At 53.4% G+C, this 12,485-nt stretch overlaps 1 protein-coding gene across 4 annotated transcripts in view; it reads left to right on the forward strand.

Annotated features, from left to right (window-relative positions):
- The window catches only part of LOC106861690 (ankyrin repeat and fibronectin type-III domain-containing protein 1-like), a 169,614-nt gene that overhangs the window by 140,954 nt on the left and 16,175 nt on the right, over window positions 1–12,485 (forward strand). The window lies entirely within an intron of this gene.

The raw sequence follows: 12,485 nt of genomic DNA on the forward strand, positions 1-12,485 counted from the left end.
TGAGCGTATCCCACCCCTCACCTCACTGCTCAGGGGATGAGGAGGGGGAGGAAGGAAGAAGCAGCATCCACCATTTGCTCTGGAGACACAAGCTGGCTGTGTGTGGCTCAAAGGTCCTGCTTGGTGTTGCTGTGTGAGCAGGGATGTCCCAAGGCTTTGGGAGATCTTGGTGGTGCTGTCTCCTCTCGCTCCTCTGCCACCTCCTATCTCCAGGACCACCTGCAGCCATTGGCCCCTGCCACCCTTGGTCTTTTGAGGTGCAGGGAAGTCATCCTTGTGAGCTGCATGGAGGCGCAAGGAGGGTACCACAGCTTACCCTTGGTAGGGCTGTACAGCACTTCCCAGTGGAAGTTTGTTTGCTTTAACCTTTGCCAGGCTTTAACTGTTTGGGCTATAATGTTCCATGCTTTTCTGCCTCAGGCTGAACTTTCTCCTTTTTTTTCCTCTATTTATCTCAATTTTCCACAGAAGGTTGGGGGAAAATGGTAGCTTTGCCAATTTCTTTTTTTTTCTTCCTGTCTCTTTGTTTGAGGGCTTCTGGTGTCTCCACTCTTTGAAAAAGAGACTTGAAATTTGGCAGAGATGATGCATTCCTGCTGGAGATCAGCATGGATTTGGTCAAATGGTTAGCCACTGGAAAATGTGGCTGGGCATGCCTAGGGGAGCTCTTCAGCAAAGGGGCTCTGGCCACTCTGTGTCCTGTCCCTTTCTCTAGGGACACCTCCTTGCCCACACAAGTCCAGGTCAGGAGTGATGGCTGAAGGATCTGTTTTTTAATACCAAATCTCAAAAGCAGTTTAGCCAAGACCACGTTGTCCTTTCCCATGCGTGGCATTCACTGTGGGTATCACCTGCCTCTCACCCTCAGCAGAGAGAAGGAGCAGAGCTCCGGCCAGCTTGGGCAGTGCCTTGTGAGGGGAGGAGATGCTGAGGAAATGCTCCTGTCGTATGAGACCTGGGAAAAGGTGTTTGTAGACCTGCCTGTCCCATGGGTGAGTTCAGCAGCATCACATCCGTGCATGGAGGGACAGAATCACAGAATCATTACAGCTGGGAAAGACCTTCAAGGCCATCAAGTCCAGGCTGAGCAGGTCCTGGTAGCTGGAGTTTTGACCTGGTGATCCCTATGGTTTTCATAGTTGTTCTTTTATATTAGAGTGGAAACTTTTTCTAATTGCTGTCCTGGGGGCTTTGGAAATTCCTCCACAGACTCCATTATCTTCAGCTGGGGTTTCTCTACTTGGTGGTACCTCAGAACTTTCTGCAGAGAGAGGAATGACACATGAGCTGAGAAGGCTCTGGTCTGATGAAGGAGCAGGCAAGCCCCAGCTGGAAGGAGGCCCTGCTGGTGGTTACTGTCCCCTGTTAGTGTGGTTACAAGAGTGCTCGGGCACTCTTAGGCTGTTTTCTAGCAAAATGGTGGAAAAAACTGGCTTCTCCTCTTGGACTGCAGGCTTTGGGCCCTGACTCCATGGAGATGCTGTTGTAGTTGGGTGGCAGTGGCCCAGCCCCTCTGGTATTGCTCATGAGTTGGGTGGTGCTAGTATGAGACCAGCCCCAGGGCAACGTGGTGGGGTGGTTAGAGAAGATCCCGGAGGGTGCTGGGCAGGGAGCTGATCTGGAGCAAGCTAGGAGCAAATCCCGGCATGAAGCTGTGCCAGGCAAGGGGTTTGCCAGGCTGGGACATGCCGGTCCAGGGAGATCCCAGTGGGGGTGTCTGTTCTTGGTAGCTGTGCCAGGGACAGTCTGTGGGCAGTGGCCAGCATGCCCAGCACTGCTGGCTGGCTCCTGCTGGGTGCCTTCCAGCAGGAAGCGGGTTTCTGACTCCAGTAACATTTACCAGCTGGGCAGCAGCTCTGGAGCCGGGTGTGTGCATTTGTCTGCTCTTCCATTGTGACTTGGCCGATGTCTCCTCCTCCCCGCCGAGATCAATGGCTGTGGGCTCCCTTTTGTAACCCCTTTGGGTGCAGCTCTGGAAGTCTTCAGCCTGGTTTCCATCAGAGTGCTCGTCCCATCTGACTGGATGTCTTGTGTGGGACAATGGAATGGAGGTGGGTTTCCACCAGAAAAAACATCCCACTGATGGACTGGAGGACTGGGAAGTACAGGTGGGATGTAGGAGGCTGAGGATGGAGCCCAGCCATAGGCATGGGGGAGCGAGCTCAGGGGACCTCCAGAAGACCTTCTTGGGTCATTTTTCTACAATTTGATGGTTCTGGAGAAGAGGTGGTTCCCGCCGGGTGGCGCGTCCTGGTGGCACGTCTCTCCCGGGGGCACCAGGTGGCGCAGGAGGTTAAAAGATTTGGTTCTCTGCAGGGCTGGGTGCAGATGGATTGCCTCCCACTGCTGTGATGAGTCTGCAGGTCTCAGCCCCCAGCATGCAGAGCTGTGCCCTCATGCCAGGCCAGCCTCAGACCCAGGACGAGGCAGTGGTGATGGGGTTCCCTGGAGCCCTGTTTCTAGCAGAACCAGGAGCTGACCCAACCTTTCAACCACTGTGGGAGCCCTGAGTGTGGACCCCACCATGCCAGGAAAAGGCACAATGATGTGGAGGAGCCACATCCGGGAGGAGAGCCCTGATTGTGTCAGGGGTGTGAGGAGACAGTGGAACCTTACCCTGGGGTGAGGCCATGACAAAACACATGACATCCCTCTGGCACAAGCTCAGACAGGTGAGTGCTTCTTCCTGGCTCCTGGAAGGTCCCCGACATTTTGGTGGAGTGCAGGTGCATGGCAGCAGCCTTCACAGCAGCTGGGACACTGCTATTCTAAACCCCCTTCCTTCTCCCATTGGAATAACCTCTGGCCCCATGGGCTCTGCCAGTCCCCTGCTCTGCTTCCTCCCCAAAAGGAAAGGGGACAGGACCAGGCTTGGGTGAGTGTGACTTTACATCCCTTCTCACTCCTCTCGGTATGCCAGTTGTGCCCTGGGCATCTCTGTGCTGAGCATCTCCCTCCTGCTCTTGTTGGATCCAAAGTGGGCCCCTGTGAACCCAGAAGGTTACTTTTTCTCTCTTCATTTGCCTTCAGTGATCTTTGATTTCAGTTGTTGTATGACTCAGCTCCTGCATTTGATCCCCTAGAGCAGGGTTTGCACACATGCAGCTGTGGCAGGAGTGCTGCTCGTTCCTGGCAGGCCAGGCTGGGATAGGGTTTCCTTCTGACAGAGGGGCAGCGAGTCCCCACGGATCATCTGCTTCCCCATGTGAAAGTCTGATTTAATCAGGGTGGTGGTAGTGGCTTGGAGGTATCTCCTAGAGCTCTGCTGACCTGGGCTTGTGAGATCCTGGCAGGACAGGAGTGGAGCAGAGCAGGTGCTCTCTGGTCCCTCTGTCTGCCTGTCCACCCATCCCTTCCTGCAAAGGTCTGGCTGGTTGCTGGTGCTGGAAGCATCAGGCACGTTTGGGTGTGGGGCTGAACACATTTGATTGTGGGACATGGTCAGTGGAAGGTGATACCACGCAGTTCCCATGAAGGGCAGTCTGGGCACTGACCTTTAGGTCCTGCCCCTTCTTGCTTCCTGTTCCCTGTGAGCAGCTCTGGTCTGGAGCAGCTCCTGACTCAGAAAGGAGCAGTCAGGAGTGGTGCTGGGCTCCCTCTGGGGTGCTGAGCTCCTTTTCTTAGGGGGCCAGGCAAGCACAAGGTCACAAACCCCTGCAGAGATTTGCAGGGAACGGGTTTACAAACTGCAGGGATTTTCTGGGCACAGATGTTTGTAGAACATGGGTTGTCAGGGGACAGCATTTTTCAGGAGACAGGGGTTTTTGCAGAGCACAGGGGTTTGCAGGGGACAGGGTTTTTCAGGGACAGAGATTTGCAGGGTGGCTGCAAACTTCCACCAAGCCAGGCCCCGAAGTTGTGCGCTTGGCTCTTGGCACCAGAGTTCTGGCTCAGTCTGCCTCTCCCTGCTGGTGCCAGGGTTTTTGGGTGGTCACAGGGCTGTGATCACAACCAACACTGCCTGTTGTGTCGTGGGTACCTGGCACTGGGCTGACCACACTGGACTTCCCCAGGAACTTTGATCATGACTCAGGGCAGCCTGTCCTGCTCTGTCCTGTCTCCATCAGGTTCCAGTTAAAACCAAATGCATTCTCCAGCCTAAGCTGCACAGCCATTTGAGCCCTTCCAAAAATGAAACAAATACCCACGGACTGCAATTCGAATTGCAGCTCAATTAGGGCTTGTTCCCAATGCGATCATAAAACCTCCAGTACAAAAACAAACAACCCAACCAAACCACATCCAAGCCTGACAGCATCCTCTGGAATGCCTTTAAAATAACAAGGAGGGCAGAGGAAGATGAAAGCAGTGTGGCCAGTGGGAAGAAGGCTCTTTGACTCCTGAGGGGCAGCCTGGAGGTGGACTCAGCAGGTGTGGGGCAGAGTGGTTTGGGATGGGGAGAGCACAGAAGTGAGGGATGTGATGGAGACAGGCTCGATGGGTGCTATGGAGATGGGGGGCCAGTGTGGAAGTGATGAGCACAACAGAAATAGGGCAGCCTGAGGCCCAGGGCTGGGCTGTTCACAGGATTTCACAGGGCAAGGAGGAGGAAGCTGTAGAGGTGGTTTGGAGCCTGGTGGTTGTTCTCAGAGAGGCTTCGATGTGTGAGCAGGGCGGGGGGAGCGCGGGCCCGGGCCGGACCCGGCGGCTGGAATGCGTGTCCCGCGTAACCCTGGCTTGCACCGCGTCCAGCCAGTCTGGTGCCGCGGTTCGGGTTTCACGGCGGACTTTAAACCCGGCCTTATTTAGCGTGAGCCTCGCTGGCCTGTCAGGGAGGGGAAGCCGCAGCACAACTAATAAAAAAAGCCAAACAAAAACAATGTAATTAAAGAGACTCAGCACTGTGTGTTCCCATAGCAAGAACATTTACCCAAGACTTCCTTGCTCAGATACTTAATGTCAAGCAGCAATTAAAGGCTGTCTTTGTGGTGAGGCAGCGAGGAAGGTTTGCCCTGGCCGGGAGATAGGAGCCCAGGACTGAGCCATCTCCAGTGCCTGTGCCGGTGGCGAGGGACTGGCGGCTTTTGGCACTGGGAGGTGCCCCAGGGACACGTGTGGGTCACACAGGGATGCTGCATCCCGAGCAGCAGCTCCCGAACCCCTACAGTCAGAGATGCTCTCAATCCGTAATGCACAGACCTACTCAGCTCCATCCCCACAGAAGTTTGGCAGCACAGAAGCAGATAAGTGGATTTTCTGTGGATTTTCTAGGTAGGAACCTCTGGGCAGGACATGCAGGAGCTCTGCTGGGGTCAATACTTGGGAAAACAGTAAAACCAGCAGAGCTGGACTGGGTGTAGAAGCTTCCAGCATCTCCTTCCTGACACAGATCTGTGGATGGAGACTGTGTGAGCCTCTGAAATCTTGTGCCTCCTCCCTCAAGGGATGGTTTGGGGTGCCTGGAGCTGGGCTAGAATGACAAGAGCCAGACTGTGCTCACTGGTGCCCCCTTCCCTGTAGCCCAAGGTGGTGCTCGTGGGCTGCTGTTGTTGCCAGCATCCTCCCCTGCCTTGGCTGATGAGCCAGTCATTGTGCCCTGTCCCTGAGCACAGTCCCAGGGAGAAGTGTCCCCATGGCCTGGCAGTGCTGCCTGAGGTGGGGTGCAGGGTGGTGTCCGTGCGTGGCACAGCCGGGACAGTGGCACTTTGTGATGGCAGCACCTGCCTGGCAGCAGATGTCACAGGGACACTGCAAGTGAAAGTGATTTGGGGTACATTTCAATGGGCATTGAACCACAGGATCCTTCTGGTTTCACTTTTAAACCGTGATCAGGAAGTCTAATTAAAAAAATAAAGAAAAGCAAGAAGAGGCAGCATTATTGTGTTGCAGCAGAGTTTGCTCAAGCATCTGTGATCCCTTCCTTCCCAAAGGCACTGCTGAGCCTGCAGCAGTGGGGTGTTTTATGTGACTCTGTCAGCGAGTGATCTACTTGGTTGGCTCTGAGCTTCTCTCGGAGTCCTGAAGTCTCTGTCTTTCCCAAATTCAGCCTGTGGTTTAAGAGGGAGATGCAGTGGGGGTGAGACATTTGGGCAGGCTCTTTTGTGCTGTGCCAGAGGACATGGCTGTGCCTCAGGAGGACACTGCCGACCCCCAGCTGGCCCTGTGGTGTGGGATCTCATGTGTCCAGCCTGTGTGAGTCCCTTCTACCACGGCTGAGTGAGGACTGGACCCAGGAGGGGAAAGAGGGGAGGAGATCCTTGCCATGTTCTCCCAGCACAAGTGTTCCCCAAAGGGTGCAAAATCCCTCTGATTTGAGGAGTAAGTAGCCTGGATGGCACAGGGGGAATGCTTGGAGGGGAAGTGCTCCAAGGGGGAATGTTCCTCTTCATCCCCTGGAGAGGTGCAGGGTGGGTATTACAGATCTCACCCAGGATGTGCTTTTCATGTGGGTACTGAGCTGCTGGGAGTCAGCTCTCCACTCCAGAGCCGTGCTGCACCAGGGTGGGCTGTGAGTCCAGGGGATGTTCTCTGCTGCCATGGGCCATGAACTCCTTGGGCAGCACAGACAAACCACAGCGTGCCTGGCATGGGGACAGCAGGGACCATGTGCTGCCATCGGTGCTCAGGAAGTTCTGCACTGACCCAGGGGCCTGAGCTCCTCCGAGCATTGGGGTCTAACAGCACTGGGCTTCTGGAACGCCAATAAACATATCCTGGCAGGAGCAGCATCTATATAAGTTAGTTGTTATTGCTAAACAAAAGAAGCATGCTCGCTTCAGCTCCACTCAAAACAAAACCCAGCAGGTTTGCCAAGTAGGAGAAAAGAGAAAAGCTGGAGGAAACTAACAAACAAACAAACAAAGTCTGCTTTGGTGCCTTTCCCTGGACCCAGGTCGCAATAAGCAAGTGCACTTTCTAGGCAGACAGATGTTTCCATGGAGCAGGGGTGTTTTCTTCCATGTCTACATGGCCAGGTCACTGCACAGCACCTAAATGCCTTGGTGGTCTGCACAACCCAGGGTGGGTAACTGCTGTGCCTGCTGCTCCATGAGCTCTACTGCCTTGCAGGGATGCTGATCATGGCATTTGGTCCTAGTTCTGAGCATGCTTTTGGTGGGTTATGAAATCCCATCTTTGGAATGGCTCCCCTACTCATGTTCCGTTTTTAATCCAGTCTCTATTTTGCCAGTCATGAAAAATTGCTTATGCTTGGGCAAAAAGAGTGGAAAATGCAAATGCATCAGCAGCTCCTCTTCATGTCAGACGTGGCAATTCTTGTTCCTGTCCCCATGGCTGTAGAGGAGCTGGTCTGAGTGTTGCTCTCTGCTGTAGAGTATTGGTGTCTGACTCTCCATGGCCCTAAGTTGTGAATTCCTGCTGCACAGGGGTGAGCATATCCCTGGACCTGGGTCAAGTGTGTTCAGGTATGGAGAGACCTCTCACACTCAGATTTTTCACTCAGGAAACACCTGTATATTGATCTTGCCACTTGATCTCATAGGATCATACAGTCATGGAACAGCTCAGGTTCCACCCCTGCAGGGACACCTTCCACTATCCCAGATTGCTCCAAGCCCCGTCCAGCCTGGCCTTGGACATTGCCAGGGATCCAGGGGCAGCCACAGCTTCTCTGGGCACCCTGTGCCAGGGCCTGCCCAACCTCACAAAGAATAATTCCTTCCCCATATCCCATCCATCTCTGCCCTCTGGCAGTGGGAAGCCATTCCCTGTGTCCTGTCCCTCCATCCCTTGTCCCCAGTCCTTCTCCAGCTCTCCTGGAGCCCCTTTAGGCCTCGGAAGGGGCTCTGAGGTATCCCTGGAACCTTCTCTTCACCAGATGAGCACCCCCAGCTCTCCCAGCCTGGCTGCAGAGGGGCTCCAGCCCTTGGAGCATCTCTGTGGCCTCTTCCAAACTCACTTTCCTGTGCTGGAGCCCTAGATCCGGAGGCAGCTCTGCAGGTGAAGTCTCATCTGAGCAGGGCAGAGGGGCAGATTTGCCCCCTTGCCCTGCTGCCTATGCTTGGTGCTGCAAGCTCGCAGCTGGGGTGAGCTTTGCTGGATTGGGTTGTCTCTCCCTGTTAACTGGTTTTTAGGCTTCTCCTGTCTTTTGCCCGTTCCATCCCTGGATATCCCTGTAGACTGAATTGGAGCATGGTTCAGGAGAGCATCCCTGGCATCTTGTGGTAACGTACCACTGACATCCACGTGGCTGTGAGGCTTCAGCAAACTCTGCAAGGGCCCAGTCCCTCTTCTGCTCCCAGTACCAACCCTTGTCCTTTGAAAGTCATCAACACGTTTCATCCCCCATCCTTCAGGCTCCCTTTTTCTCGTACATGGGGCCCTGCTGCTTCCTTGTTTGCTGCATCAGGCTGGGAATGGTGGGAGCAGTGCCCTGGAATGACAGCCACCCACACTGACCCCAGGGACTGGAGCATAGTGCTGAGCTCATGTCAGCTGCTGTGCTTGGAGCCTGCTCTCTCCCTGCCACCTTGGGCAGGCACCCGGGAGCTTTTCCTTCCCACAGCCAGCCTGGGGGGCAGCAGGGACCAGGCAGCCTCGGGGTGTGGCTGGAAGGTCACTGCTGCCAGCAGCAGCAGGACTGGCACACGAGCTGTTCACAGCCCAGGCTCCTGGTGGTGACAGGGCTATGGGGATGGCCAGCACGGTCCCCATCAGCCACAGCATAGAATCGTGGACTCCTCTGGGTTGGAAGGACCCTTAAAGATTGTTTATCTCATCTCACTCCCTGCCATGGGCAGGGGCACCTTCCACTGTCTCAGGCTGCTCCAAGCCCCATTCAACCTGGCCTTGGACACTTCCAGGGATACAGGAGGAGCCACAGCTTCTTTGGGCAGCCTGTGCAGGGCCTCCCCACCTTCGTGGTAAAAAATTTCTTCCTTATGTCAGGCCTGGTGACCTGTTGGCAGGTCCCTGCCTGTTCAGATACCCACTGGGCTCAGGGTGGGCTCTGGGCTCTGTCATGGACACAGCAGCCCTGTCTGTCAGGGACTGCTTCCCAGCTGGAGATTCAGAGGGGCTACGACCTTCAACAAAATGCGCTTAAAATCAAGGAATTTCAACAATTATTAACTCTTATTACTAGGCCAGGATCTGCAGTGTTGCAAACGCTAACATTCAGAATATCCATAGACCACATTATAAACTACCTGGATTTGCTTATATTTGATGCTGAAGGGAAAAAATGAAGGTGTCTTATGCTCATCCATCCTCTGGATGATGGATGATAGAAAGCCACCTCTATTGCATTGGTTTCCTGAGACAGAATCATAGTTAGAATCACTAAGGTTGGAAAAAATATTTAAGATCATCAAATCCAACAATTAACCCAGCACTGCCAAGGCCACCACTAAACAATGTCCCTAAATGCTACATCCACATGGCTTTTCAATCCCTCAAGAGATGGTGCTTCCACCACTGCCCTGGGCAGCTGTGCCAGTGCCTGACCACCCTTGCAGGGATGAAATTTCCCCAATATCCAATCTAAACCTCCTCTGGCACAGCCTGAGGCCGTTTCCTCTTGCCCTGTCCGTGTTCCCTGAGAGCAGAGCCTGACCCCCCCAGTCATCCCTGGATCCCAGCTCCCTCTCCTGTCAGGGAGTTGTGCAGAGCCAGAAGGTCCCCCCGAGCCTCCTTTTCTCCAGGCTGAGCCTCCCCAACTCCCTCAGCTTCTCCTGGGGCTCCAGACCCTTCCTCATCTCCATTCCCTTCTCTGGACACTCTCCAGCCCCTCAAGGTTTTTCTTGTCATGAGAGGCCCAGAACTGACCAAGACAGATCTGACCAGCCCCAGCTCATCCTTCCACAGAACCTCAGCCTCTTCCATGAAGAGGGTGATGGAGTTTGCTGGTGTGTGGTTTTAGGGCACTGCAAACCTGATGTCCACATCACCTCCCCGCTGGTCACAAACACATCCCCCATGGCCAGAGAGTTGAACTGCTGGGGCAGGCAAAGCACCCGTCCCCTCCTTGCAAACTGTAGGACAATAATTAGCAACAAGAACCAATTGCGGCTGGGATAAATTTAGTTTGGCTGCACTGAGACTCTTCAGGCAGAGAAGGTGGGATCTCCTCCCACACCTCCCTGCAGGATGGGGCTTTGCCACGGGTGAGCTGGTGTTGGCTGGTCGGCCCCTGAGGGCAGGACATCTGTAGGTGTTGTTTTCAGCTATCAGTTGCTCCAGGGCAAAGTTTAGCTCTAGATAAATCAAGACCATTTCACTGAGTCCAGATGACTCATAACCACAGGGCAGGAAACTCTTTTATCTTGAGGGCAGCTGTTTTAATATACATAGATGTTCACTCCTGAGCCCTGAATAATTTCCATCTCTTTACTTCTCATTAACAGCAAATCAGAGGAGGGAAAACAGTGAGAAATTTCTCTGTCTCTGTTTCTGCCATCTCTGAGAGAGCTTCCTCCCAGCTGTGCAGTCTGCCTGCACTGGGTCATTTGCTGTGTATTTTAATTGGCAGAACAAAGAACTTTCTCTCCAAAGCACCACTCCATTTAAAAACCCTGATTCTGCAGGCACTAATGGAGCAGGGATCTGTTACAACAGGGTCTGCTTCAGCTTCCGTAGAGGGAAGAGCATTCTGTGTGGGAGAGCATTGTTGCCTCCTTTGAAGAAGGGGAGCCACAGTGGAATTTACACATCTTGTTGATGAGCCTGCTGAAAGAGCCACCTTCACCTCTGAGCAGCAGCTGAAGGTGGAGAGGAGAGAGAAGAACTTGGGCAGCAGGGAGCTCTTAAATACAAGAGAAAGGGCAAGGTTTTGCTGGAGAACCTCTCGAGTTAGTTCTCTATCCTAAATATGCCAGGCAGTGTTTTGCATCTCAGGCTTCGCCTGAGGGTCAGGACCTGCCTTCCTGACTCTTCCTGCCAGAACAGCTGCCTGCTCAGGCACAGGTGGCTTTTCTCTCAGCTCTGAGCACCCGGGACAACAAAGCTCTGCTGCTGTTCTGCCTCTGTGCCCTCTGGGATGCTGTCCCTGCCCTCTGCAGAAGGCTGTGTGTGAGTCTTTGGCATGAGGAGCTTTCAAGAGAGGCCGTGCCAGGAGCTGCAACCTGTCCATGATGACACGTGGTGTGCACAGGCTGAGGACTCAGTGTCCAGAGCCAGGCAGGTCTTGGAGAACGCAGGACTGGTGTTCCAGCCCTTCCTTGCATTGTGCACGTGTCTCAACATGGTGACGTGTTCCTGGGTGATAGTCCCTTCCTCCCCACCAGAACCAGGAGGATTCTGCTGCTCAAAACTCACCTACTTGCAACATGGCTACTCAGGGGTATTTTGCCACCTGAAGTGACAAAACACCTGCCTGCTTTTTCAAATGGGCCTTTGATTGGTGGGATTGGTGCTCAGTGTCTTATCCATGAAGCCCTGTGTTCAGATAATGTCCATTCCTGGAGCAACCCAGGGCAGCAACTTGACACCGTGGCTTGGGCCACACTGGACACCTCTAAATCCACAGGCTGAAGCTGGTGAGATGAATGATTGCTAGGAGCCAACCTCCACAGCATTTTCCACTCTTAAATTTCACAGTAATAAAAGGTAAAATCATTAGAATCCTTCTGCAGCCCACTGTGCCTCATCTGAAATGAGGAGGACAAAGAGCACAGAGTAAGGGGTTATTAATATCCTGTCTCACAGTGATGGCTTTATAAACATCCTTACCACAGGCACAGCCTTGCTGCAGTGTTTGTGCATGACCTTCAGGCGCATGTCATGCTTTTATCACACCTGATATTTAACCAATAAAGCAAGGGGGGAAGACCTTGCCCCTAAATATCTGACTTTATACACAGGGGGTTGGAGTCAAAACTGAGAGAAACTGTTAAGTATAGCCATGCTGAATTCTTCTTAGACCTGATGCTCCTCTCTGGGAACTGTGCCAGAGATCCAGCAAGAAGGGGATCAGATGTTTGACACAGTGAAAACCCCGCATGCCATAGGGGATGACTCATGGGCAAAAGCCCCACACAGTAACAGGGCCACACTCACACCAAAACAGGGGATTTTGACTGGTGGGATGAGATCTTGGTGGAGACAGGAAGGCCCTGGCTGCAGAGAGAGGGACAACTCCCACCCTGGAGAGCCCCAGAAAAGACACTAGCTTTCCTTGTGACTTGTAGATACTGAAAATAAGAACTAAAATCATGTCCCAATGGCAGGGCATTGGAACTAGATGGTCTTCAAGGTCCCTTCCAACCCAAACCGGTCTGTGATGCTATAATCAGAGAGGAGAAAAGATTTTGTAGGTTAATGGATTAAGAAGGTAGGGAGCAGCTATGGAGCCTAGATTTCTTGGTGAGCAGAAGACTGGGGTCACTGGTCCCCATCAGGACCTGACATTGTCTGGATGCCCTTAGAAGTGGCCCTTAATGTTCCCTGCTCCCACTTCACTTCCAGAGAGTGCTATTTGCTGCAATAACAACTGAGAAAAGTCATGTACTCAGAAGGGCTGAGGGATGGTGGTAATTGCAGGACACGGGTTCCTGTGGAAGGGTGAGTGTGAAGAGGGTACATGAGGC

Source organism: Sturnus vulgaris, chromosome 16, assembly GCF_052056855.1.
Source record: "Sturnus vulgaris isolate bStuVul1 chromosome 16, bStuVul1.hap1, whole genome shotgun sequence".
NCBI classification, from domain to species: Eukaryota; Metazoa; Chordata; class Aves; order Passeriformes; family Sturnidae; genus Sturnus; species Sturnus vulgaris.